The sequence below is a fragment of the Rousettus aegyptiacus genome, unplaced genomic scaffold (assembly GCF_014176215.1).
Source record: "Rousettus aegyptiacus isolate mRouAeg1 unplaced genomic scaffold, mRouAeg1.p scaffold_m13_p_9, whole genome shotgun sequence".
In the NCBI taxonomy this organism is placed as follows: Eukaryota; Metazoa; Chordata; class Mammalia; order Chiroptera; family Pteropodidae; genus Rousettus; species Rousettus aegyptiacus.
In genome coordinates this window covers 94470490-94481673 of record NW_023416312.1, presented here as the reverse complement: position 1 = coordinate 94481673, position 11184 = coordinate 94470490, and the positions used below count along the sequence as shown (strand labels likewise).

Below are 11184 nucleotides of genomic sequence, written 5' to 3'. Positions count from 1 at the left end.
ATGAGTGCCATCAGCCCTAATAATACTAGCACTACTTGTATTAATGATAAGAAGAGCACATTTAGTTATCATTTGTGGGGTGTGGTGTAGGCTTTGTTTTTCATGGACATATTAGAATATATTTTACTTGTTATTCAATTTGCTTATTTTCTATAACTGTGGATAACTGTTCAGTATTGTTTTCTACATTGTTAAATATTGAAGCCACCACAAATGTGTGTGTGTTGGGGGAGGGACAGTTAATAGTTGGCAAATGTCAAGACACTCGATTTTGTCTATCCAAGATTTAAAATTAACAAAGAAGGATTTTTATCAGCTTCTTCTATTACTTTGAGCTCAGCATCAGTGTGGCATAGAAGTAGTGACTCTAAATATCTCTGTCTGGTTCCTGCTCTCAAGAGTTAAGTAAAGAGTCTTTTACAGTTAAGTCTCATGCTACCTGTAGGTTTCTTATTGTTGCCCTTAAATGGATTGAAGACATAAATTTCTTCTGTTTGGTTTGCTCAGATTGTTTTGAAATATAGATGTTAGACTTTATATCAAGCACTTATCTGGCTCTGTTGAGATGATCACAAATTTTCCTTGTCATTTAGTTAACATGGCTTTGCCCTGATTCCTCCTCCCCGTTAGCATCTGTGTTCTCTCTCTGAGCAGTTGCCTGAGACAGTGGATGGGCTCTCCTCATGGATTGCGGTTATCCATTAAAGTACAACATAAGCCTTTCTTCCCATCTGTTTAATTCAGTTTTTGTTGTTTTGGGCAGGTTATAAATTTTGTTCCTCCATCTAATCTGGAAGCAGAAATCTTCAATTATCAAATGTTAGGAGCCTGGAAATCCTGGGACTTGTAGAAACTAATGTTTCTCTAGTGTCTCATAGCAAGCCATTATTAATTAATTTTTAATTCTTTAATGTCACCATGTATTTGACCCATTTTACTCTGTCTACCTCCCTCTTCCTCCCTTACCCCCTACCCTCTGGTAACCACCAGTCTTTTGTCCATGTCCATGAGTCTCTGATTGTTTGTCCTGTTCATTTGTTGCTTTTAGGTTTATATCCCATATATAAGTGATATCATGTAATTTTCAGCTTTTTGCAAGTGATTTTTAAGAAGAAATATATTGTCATATTAATGAAGCTATTAATAGCTCACATAACTTGTGAACTATGGCAGTGATTTATAATGTGATATTTTATAATCTCACATGCCAACTGGTATCTTCCTGGCTGTATTGAAAATATATACACATTTGGCATATTGTGTGATGTGTCTAGAAATGAATGTAGGCCTTTTTACTGGTTCCAGTTATTGTAGTTTTGTACTTCTTTTCACACATGACTACTGGAAGCCACTCTGCCCATTATATAACTTGTTTACTCCTCAAAATACTCCATAGCTATCCATACTAATGGATATTCATATTGATTATATATGATTATATAGCTAATATTGGAATTTAATATTTAACTGAATATTATCAACAAGAAATTCATTTGCAGCCCTGAGGCAATGTTGCTGCCATTGACCCTTTGCGCATACCTTGATCTTCACATTAATTAACCTCAGTAGTTCTTCAGACTTTTAGGCCCTAACTATGACCCGTGGGTTAATCTCAACAATTAGGAAGGGCTTGCTAGCTCTTTGATATAGCTTCCTAATATGTTGCACTTTTCAGATTTTGGTACTTCGATGTGATACTTCAAAATTCTTCTTTGTTGTAATCCGTGGTTGGAGGCTTTTGGATTTGTATCTTTAAGTGAAATTTTAAATTGATTTTTTTCCTCAGGAAATGAGCCACTTAAACTTCCAGTTTTGTTGTAAGAAACTTTCTTTGGCTTTGTAAACCAAGGTCATTTTGTGTTAACTACTGTACTCTTTGATAATGTCATTTTGAATCAGCTGCGGCCAAGTCCACACATTTCAATTCCTGTCTGGTTTTCTTGATCAATATCATCCATTTATATTAAGAGGTAAACAGTAGAAGTGCTTTCTCAAATTTCCTTTAAAATATTGACAAGTCTATGACCATGTCACCTTGAACAAGCCCGATCTCGTCTGATCTCTGAAGCTAAGCAGGGTCGGGCCTGGTTAGTACTTGGATAGGAGACTACCTAGGAACACCAGGTGCTGTAGGCATTAAAAATATATATTATTGACATTGTTGATTATATAGGGGTAATGAATGAAATTGAAAAAATCAATACAATAATGCAAATACATAAATGTTGCTCATCCCAGTCACAGTTAAATTAGCAGTTACATAATAGTTTGTTTTTGTTTGCAGTTTTCCAAAATATTCTATTTTCTGTGCGGACAAGAGAAAAAACAAATTATAAATTTATTTTTATGAAATTTAAACTTCTTAAATGTTCTACGTGTATTTTTATTTCAATAGTCTTTGGCCAGTAATTATTGATATTTGGGGACAAAACTTATAATTTTTAATAGGAATTTAACATGTTATGGACATGATATTTAGCAATTTTTTGTTGTGCTAATATCATTGCTTTTGAGTTTCTATTGATTTTCAGTTTTCAGATGTATTTTCACGTGTCATCTCCTTTGGTACTCATGATATATCTGTGCTATAGTATCATTAAATTTCATTAATACATGTTTGTTTCAAAATCCATATGGAAGTTCCTCGCATTGTTTCTCTCAGGTAAGTAATCATTAAGCAAATGTTATTAGTGTTGTGTTGCTAACTACTGCCATTGCTACAATTACTACTATGGCTATTATGTTTATTAGTAACACAAGGAACGCTTTTTAAAATTAGTTTCAAGTATACAGAACATTGGTTACACATTTATATAGTTTATGAAACATCCCCCCACCCCCCACCCCCCCACCCCAGTTGCTCTATCTTCTTTCTGGCTCTACACATAGCCATTACCTTACTGATGACTGTATTCCCTATGTCATGCTTCCCATCCTTGTGACCCTCTATCAACTACTAATTTGTACTACAAAGAGCACTTTTACTTACCATTTTCTCAGTCATTTCTCAGGCAATTCTAGGATAAGAAATTAATAATGATTTTATACAGTGAGAGATGTGAGTGAATTTGAACACTACTGAGATTTCATCTAAGAACCCATAATGGCAAGTAAGTGATCATTAAGTCAGTGTTAATCGTCACTGTTAATGGTTAATGATTATGATTTTTATTAATATCAAGTTTTTCTTTATACAGATAGAAGCCTTTTATTAAAGTGACTTGTTGAAGTTGCTAGACACAGTAAAAATGAGTGTTGTAAATTTATTTTCTTTTTCTATTGTTTTTTTAATGATCTGTACACTTATCTCACAGTAGTGAGTCTAAGATACACACACACACACACACACACACACACACACAAATTTTGCATTCCTATTCCTTTTAATAATGTTAACCCATGGTAACTTAATACCGAAATTTGTTTTCTGTGTTTAAACATATACTCTGTCCCTATAAGAGAAACCAATGTGCCAACATCTGCATTTCTGTGTGTCTTGTGTATGTCACTTTGCAAAATATTGCATCAGACTATATAATATGGTTAATTCACGAATGTGAAAAGATTTATACCGTTTTAGATCAAAAGCATTTTCTGTTTTAAAATTTGGGTTAATGATACAAACTGAGGATGCAAAACAATTTCCAACATATACATGTTTTCCTACGTACTACAATATCTTGCATTTTTGTCTAGCAAGTCTCTTAATTGTTTGAGCAATAACCCCATGTGTTAATTATTTAGCTTTTGAATCTGGTGTGGCAAATGTTCTTACTCTCTCTGAGGATTTTTGGAACAATATAACTCATTCATATTTTGATATGAAAAATAAAATCACTTTGTAGAGTTTCCCTGAACATCTTTGTTCTCGGTATGCTTTGGTAATGATGGAATTGGAGCAAAATCAATATCCTTATAAAGTAGATCTTTCTCACCTGCTGATTTTGGTACATACTATACAGTCTTGTTTTCCTCTGGAAAGCCATGCTGTATTCTTAATGATATCTAGAAATGATAAATGCTTTCTTAGCAATTTTTTTCTGTTGATTATATTTTTACCCTGGTTGTCTTTGCTATTATTATTGAACAGTATAAAATAGTTTTTCCAACCTAATTTCTCTGTGCGTTCTTATATTTAGATTGTTCTAGTTAGATTATTATGATTTAGAGTTTTTATGAATTGGATTTAAATAAAGCCTTATATGATCAATTATTAACTAGTTTAGAATGCAACGCTAAACAAGTTTTGGCAGATAAGGAATCTAATCTTGTGATGATAAAATTGTTTTTATTTCTATTATCTTTCAGATAACAAAAGTATCTTGTCCTTTAGCTACATAATAATCCACCAAATGATGCTTATTGCTATTACAAGTAACACTTCATTAACTACTAATATGACAACCGATTTTACAAGTATTTCTAAGATAAAGTTAAATTTTTACCTTTTAAAGGGTGGGAAACTCTTGGATAATTAAAGGATATACAACTTGCTAATGTGCCACTCCAAGTAGACTTTTGATAAATACATGTCTAATAATTTTTAATGAAAATTTCCAATGGTCAACATATCCAGTAAAATGGGAACATAGTGTTTAGTGATTAATTTATTGCTTTTTATAAATGCTGTCTTACATATTTTTTTGTCCTTGTGTAGCTACCTGGAGCTTGACATCTAAAAGTGTTTGCCATTGTGCCACCTAGACCCTAGGCAACCGTGAGTACTTTCATGTTTTTAGTGATTAAGGACAAGTAGTGGGATAGTGAGGGTAAGTCCTAAGAAAGACTTTGTCTAGGTTCACATCGTGTGAATGCGTATGGTAAATCTGAATAGGAAATGACTAATGTCATTAACATGTGCCTTTAGTGGAAATGAATACTAATTATATAGGCATTTATGTATCTCTGTTACCTTCCAGGTGTTGTAGATACCTTTCTTTATTCAAAGCTCAAAAAAATCTATGGTATAAATCAAGTTTATATAATTAAAAAAAAAATTTATTTAAGTATACTTGGTATACAATCCTGTATTGATTAGTATCAAGTGGACAATATGATTTGACATTTTTATACCTTATAACATGATCACCCCACTAATTCTAGTAATCATCAGTTACCATGTAAACTTATCACAATATTATTGACTATATTTCCTTCTCCTTTCACCTATCTCCCCTTCCCTTCCGTTCTGGTAACCATCCCTTTGGTCTCTTTCTGTGCCCATTTTTGTTTTGTTTGTTTTGTTTTTAGATTCCACATATAAGTGAAACCATATAGTATTCATCTTTCTCTGACTTATTTCACTTAGTATAATTTTCTCTAGATGCATCTATGTTGCAAATGTCAAGATTTCATTTTTCATTGATGTATAATTTTCCAGTATGTCAAGGTTTGGTTTTTTATAGCTGAATAATATTTCATTGTATATATGTACTACCCCTTCCTTATCCATCCATTTGTCAGTGGACACCAAGGTTGCTTCCATATCTTTGTTATTGTAAATTATGCTGCAATGAACATAAGGGTGCATATATCTTTTCAAATTAGTGTTTCTTTTTTCTTTGGATGAATACCCAGAAGTGGAATTGCTGGGTGGTATGTTATATCTGTTTTTAGCTTTTTGAGGAATCTGTTTTCCATAGTGGCTGCACCAGTTTTCAGTCCCACCGACAGTGCTCGGGGGTACCCTTTTCTCCACATTTTCGCCAAAGCTTGTTAATTTGTTGACTTTTTGATAATAGCCTTTCTGACTGCTGTGAGGTAGTATCTCATTGTGGTTTTGATTTGCATTTCCCTGATGATTAGCGTTGTTGAGCATCTTTTCATATGTCTGCTGGCTATCTATATATCTTCTTTGGAGAAATGTCTTTTCATGTCTTCTGCCTATTTTTTGATTGGATTACTAATTTTGTTGTTATTGAGTTGAATGAGTTCCTTACATATTTTGGATATCAACTTCCTATCAGATATATCATTTGTGAATATATACCCCCATTCAGTGGGTTGTCTTTTTGTTGAAGGTTTTCTTTGATGTGCAGAAACTTTTTAAGTTTGATGTAATCCCGTGTGTGTGTGTGTGTGTGTGTGTGTGTGTGTGTGTGTGTGTTTTGGTTTTGTTTTCCTTGCTCGAGAGGACATATCCAAAAAGATGTTACTCAGACTGATGTCAAATAGTTTACTTCCTATGTTTTCATCTATGAGTTTTATAGTTTCAGGCCTTACATTTAAGTCTTTAACCCGTTTTGAGTTTAAATAAGCTTATATAATTTTGATGATTAAACTAAATAGTCAAAATCCAGTCTAAATATTTTATATGAAATGTTAGTAAGCATCAAGTTGATGTATATGTATTGGTTATCATTATTTTTTATTATTACTCTTAATATCGAAATGTCAATCATTATTTCAGTGATGAGAAATATTGGTGAATATGCAGTGTAGTAAATTGTTCATGGGCCCTAATATAATGAGCAATGTAGATTTTGTTTGAAAGAATGAAATGTCTTTAGTGATTTTTATTAATGATAGATGTATGTAGTATGATTTCAGTAAGTAGTGAACCTAAGCAGAATAAACAAACGTTTTATATTCCATATAAATATTTTAACTGATGTGAACTTCATGGTATATTAAATTTCAAAACCTTTTACATGTATGAACGAGAGTTTATTACTCTGGTATAAAAGTAGCTAAAATGTATGAGGGGATGCAAATAGTTTTTATAGAATGAGATCATCGTATGTGCATTCTGTTATCTGGTTAATCCATCAATGTAAGACATGGATATTGATCTATATTTTAAATGATTTATTGTGTTTGTATTTTAAAATTTAACTATTTAATCCATATGGGATACATTTGGTTTTGCAGTATTCATTTACATAAATGTAAATTTAAAAGAAATTGTTGAATCACATACAGGTTCTCCATTCTATACAAGTCACATCTGTATAAGTTGTTAGGCTACTCCCACAATTTAATAATTGCTAAACTTGTTATGGTTCTGTTTAGGAAAGGTGGAGGCAAATTGTGTGCCTTACTCATTTCATTTGTCTGCTTTTTGAACAGTCACAACTATTTTTATTCAGTGGTTATATACATCATTTTCTTGTTTCCTTTAATAAATTACATTGAGTTTTGATTATAGGGTGCAAATTTAGGATGTTGTAGAATATAACCATCTTTAAAAAGTTCTGTTTACTTATCCTGCACATGATCAGTTATGCAACCCAGACATTTTCAACCCAAGAAAATTATGCTGCTTCCTTCATGACAGTATACACAGTACACGATAGGTTTATTCTAGCAGAATTTGAGAAATTAAATTTAACAAGTAGGCAAAATTCCTGAAGAATTTATTTTGGTATATGGGTCAATGAAAGAATTGGCTTGGGAGCTCCAGCTACATTGTCAATAAATACTTAATTATCACTACTATTATTGCTTCTGTTACTGTCACTGCTGCTACTGCTACTACTAATACTAGGACTGTTTCTGCATTCTTTGATAAAATTAATGGTAGGTTCCATTATTACCTTTGATCCAGTAAGAAATCTCAGGATTCATAGAGGATTATAGATTTTCTATTGTCCCAAAACAAGTGGAAAAATTGTATTGATTTTTAAGGATTTAATAATTTTTATATGACTATACTAAAATAAGGAAATAATTTATAATGAGATATTTAGTAATTTCCCACCAAATATTGCTTCCCCACCACATCCCATTTTTAACCAGTGATATACCTGGTAGATATCTTTCAATAATATTTTTCATGAGAAATATTATTGAATGGTAGCAACAATATCCATGTTAAATTACAATGCCAGTGGTGTACGGGTTGGTTTATATGTTATATAAAATGTAGAACACTCATGACTTATCATTATGTTTTAGTTTACTTTCCAGAAAACTGCATGTATATCCATACCAAAAGAAATATATTTTTATTTATATTCAATTTAAACTTGAAGCTGCAGGCGATGCATGGGGATGTGGGTTAATTAAGTGCAATTGACAGTTTTTCTAAATGCTTCCATTGAATTCTTTACAATTTTAGCCAAAACCACAGTGTTTAATAATACCATTATAGGTTGTACATATTTATATAGTATTTGTTGTATGCTGTTGCCAATGTATTTTAAAAATTATCTCTTTTGAGTTTGTTTTAGCTAGTGAGTTAGGGCCTGCATGTGAGACCAAATTCAAAATTGTCTGAGTAGGAAAAAAATGATTGCAGTAACTAGAGCATTCTCGCTGCTCATTGATACCATTGGGTCTTAGAAACCCACTTAGGCCCCAGAAAACTGAGAAGCCCCTAGAACCTAAACACAGGCAATGGAATAGTGTTTTTTTATCTTTTCTAATAGTAGGTTAATATCTTGTGTGTTTGTTAGTAGTCTCTGAATTGGGAATTGCTATGGTATTAAAAAATAAGAGTCTTGACAGCTGCAATAAGGAATGTTGTGATATACTGACTACTCGGTGATGTGCCTATGTCTTATTTTAGGTTACTCAAGTATCTCACATAGGTTACTCCATTCAGACTCAATAGCAAACCTGTGGTATAACCTGAATGATGACTTTAATATAATACGAATGTTATCTCAAGCAAATGAAATGATCTCCAAATGTATGTTAAGCACTCTGCCTGTCCAATGAGAGAGTATTGAGTAGATGATGTTTATTATTTGTTAGTCAAATTGAACAATTATAATGCATTTTCAGAAGGAAATCATTGTTTAATGTAGAAAGATTATACAAGATCCCACAGAAAAGAAATGGTATAAATCGTTTTCATTTTTATGAACTGAATTTGTGTTTGTTTTTTTAAAATAAACGTATTGCTGTTCTACTATAATTAGGGAACCAGAGAAAATATATTTAATATTGAAATATATTAATTCTATACTTCTTTCTTAACTACTGTTAGCTTCCTGATTTCTTAAAATTAAAAAAAACTTTTCCTAGCCAAACAAGCTTATACTGTGCCTAACAAAAGAAACTAAATAGCTTTGTATGTCTTCACATATTGAAATTGTTTCCTCCTAACAACTTACAATTTATTATTTTTCTTTTTAATATTCTTATTTTTCTTATTTTTGTTTCATGCTTATTGCTGGAAAAAAAGGGAAAATGATTGACTTTTGCATCTTTCTGACTTGCCAATTATTTAAAAAATTCCAGAACATAGAGACAGAAAATATAGTTTCAACAATCAGAATTTCGATTAGGGTAGGTGATATCAAGAGGTGAGAGGATAAAAAAGACAGCTCCCAGATCTAAATTCATTTTTCTCCTGGAATTAACAAATATAAAAGTTTAGTTTCCTCTAAAGTATGGGAAAGGGAGGTAAATTTCTCTCCTCTCATCTCCAATGTATCTCTACTTCTTGTTATAGAATATTAGATGTTTTGTCACTGTTTGTATTTGTGCCTTGAAGAAATTAATGGAGAAAAGAAAGATGTGGTAAATGTATTGGAAGATTTTATTTAAGCTATAGAAAGAACCAAAGCATTTTCAAATTTCCATTCATACCACATGAAAAACTAAAGGTTAGATAACATAAAGATGTTTTCTAATAGAACAGGAACAATCTTTTTTTTTCTCTTGGGTTTTTATAATCACTCAGGTAAACATAGAGCAGATGTGGAGGAAGGGATGCTAGTTGGAGACCAGTGGGTCTCCATTATCTAGAGTTATGGGAAAATCTTGGTATAATCATCATGATGTGGTGGGGAGACAGAGGACAGCTACTTTGAGAGCATGAGGATACCTGGTCAGTTATTCTGTCTAGAGGCCAAGCAGTGTGTGGTGCCCTTCCCAGAAAGATGCCTACTATTTAATCTTTGTTCAGTGGATGTCTCTCTGGATAAATTGCTGCTCAACAAGAACATTCTTTGTGGTGGCCTTTGGACTGTGTAGGTGGATGTGCATGTGTCCCTGAATTGCCTGCCTTCAACTTAGGGGGCCCTGCTGCCACCTGGAACTCAGGCACCCTGAGATGATTTCAATGACCACTGCAAAAAATGTGAACAGCAACAGGTTAGAGAGGATAAAGATGCCCTCGGGTAAAAGAGAAAAAAGACTGAAACTTGTTCAATGTCATCATGATCATCTAGGAAAACAGAGCAGGTGAGAGATTTCCACCAACTGAGGTTTGTGAGTTAGACGGTAGAGTGCTCAGTCATCTGTAATCAGTTTATGCAAATGTCGTGGATAGTGTTATTATGATGTGGTGGGGAGGGAAATAAAAGCCATATTTGAGATTTCATGGGAGACTGGCCACATTCTTTTCCTTGAGCCAGGCTGTGTGCAGTTTTCTGCCCAGAAATGCCTGTTCCACTCTACTGCATGTCAACACATTTTTCTAAGCTGAGTGATGCTCAACAAAGGAACATTTTCAGAGGCTTTTGAACACGTGTAGAGATGTGTGTATGCTTGAGTTTTCTGTCATGACTCCGGAGGACTGAGTGTGATCTTGTATATTCAAGATGATAGGAATACCTACAGAATAGATTTTTAAAAAATATCTGATAATAGAAGAGAAAAAAGGAGAAAACTTATTATCTCTGGATTTTTGTAATCATACATGAAATCGTAGAATACCTAAGGGGATCCCCAATTTGGGAGTGGGCAAGCTGGAGGGTGGCAAAGTTACACTGTCTAAGGTAAAGGAAAAATCTGGGTAACAAACATTATGTTGTGAATGAAGGCTATCAATGATAAATTTAAAAATGGGATGTGGACTGGGTAGCACCTCCACCTTGAAATGATATTCTGCAGTGCACTACCCAGCGAGTTAATAGTTAGTTAGAATACATGAAATCGTGGCCACCTGGGTAGAGAAACATTAGCAACATTGTTTGTGGTGACCTCTAGACCTAGTAGGTGGATGTGCATCTGTCTCTGATTTTCCTGCACTGACTTGGAAGTCTTGCAGCCATGTGGATCTCAGGCATCCCGAAGTGATTTCAGTGATCTATACTAACAGTGTGAAGACCAGCAGGTTAGAGAAGATAAAAATGCCCACTGATGAAAGAGAAAACAGGGTCCAGCTTGTCTTCTCTGCGTCATCATGATCATCTATGTAAACAGAGCAGATGAGGGATTGATTCCCACTGATTGATGTTAATGAGATGGATGGTAGGGAGTTATAGTATATGCTAATATTCTGGGTACTGT

The 11184-nt window shown here is 33.3% G+C and overlaps 1 pseudogene; it reads left to right on the top strand.

The window, feature by feature from the left end:
- The first annotated feature begins 2017 nt into the window (after positions 1 to 2017).
- Positions 2018 to 2136, top strand: LOC118608262 (annotated as a pseudogene).
- The last annotated feature ends 9048 nt before the right edge of the window (positions 2137 to 11184 follow it).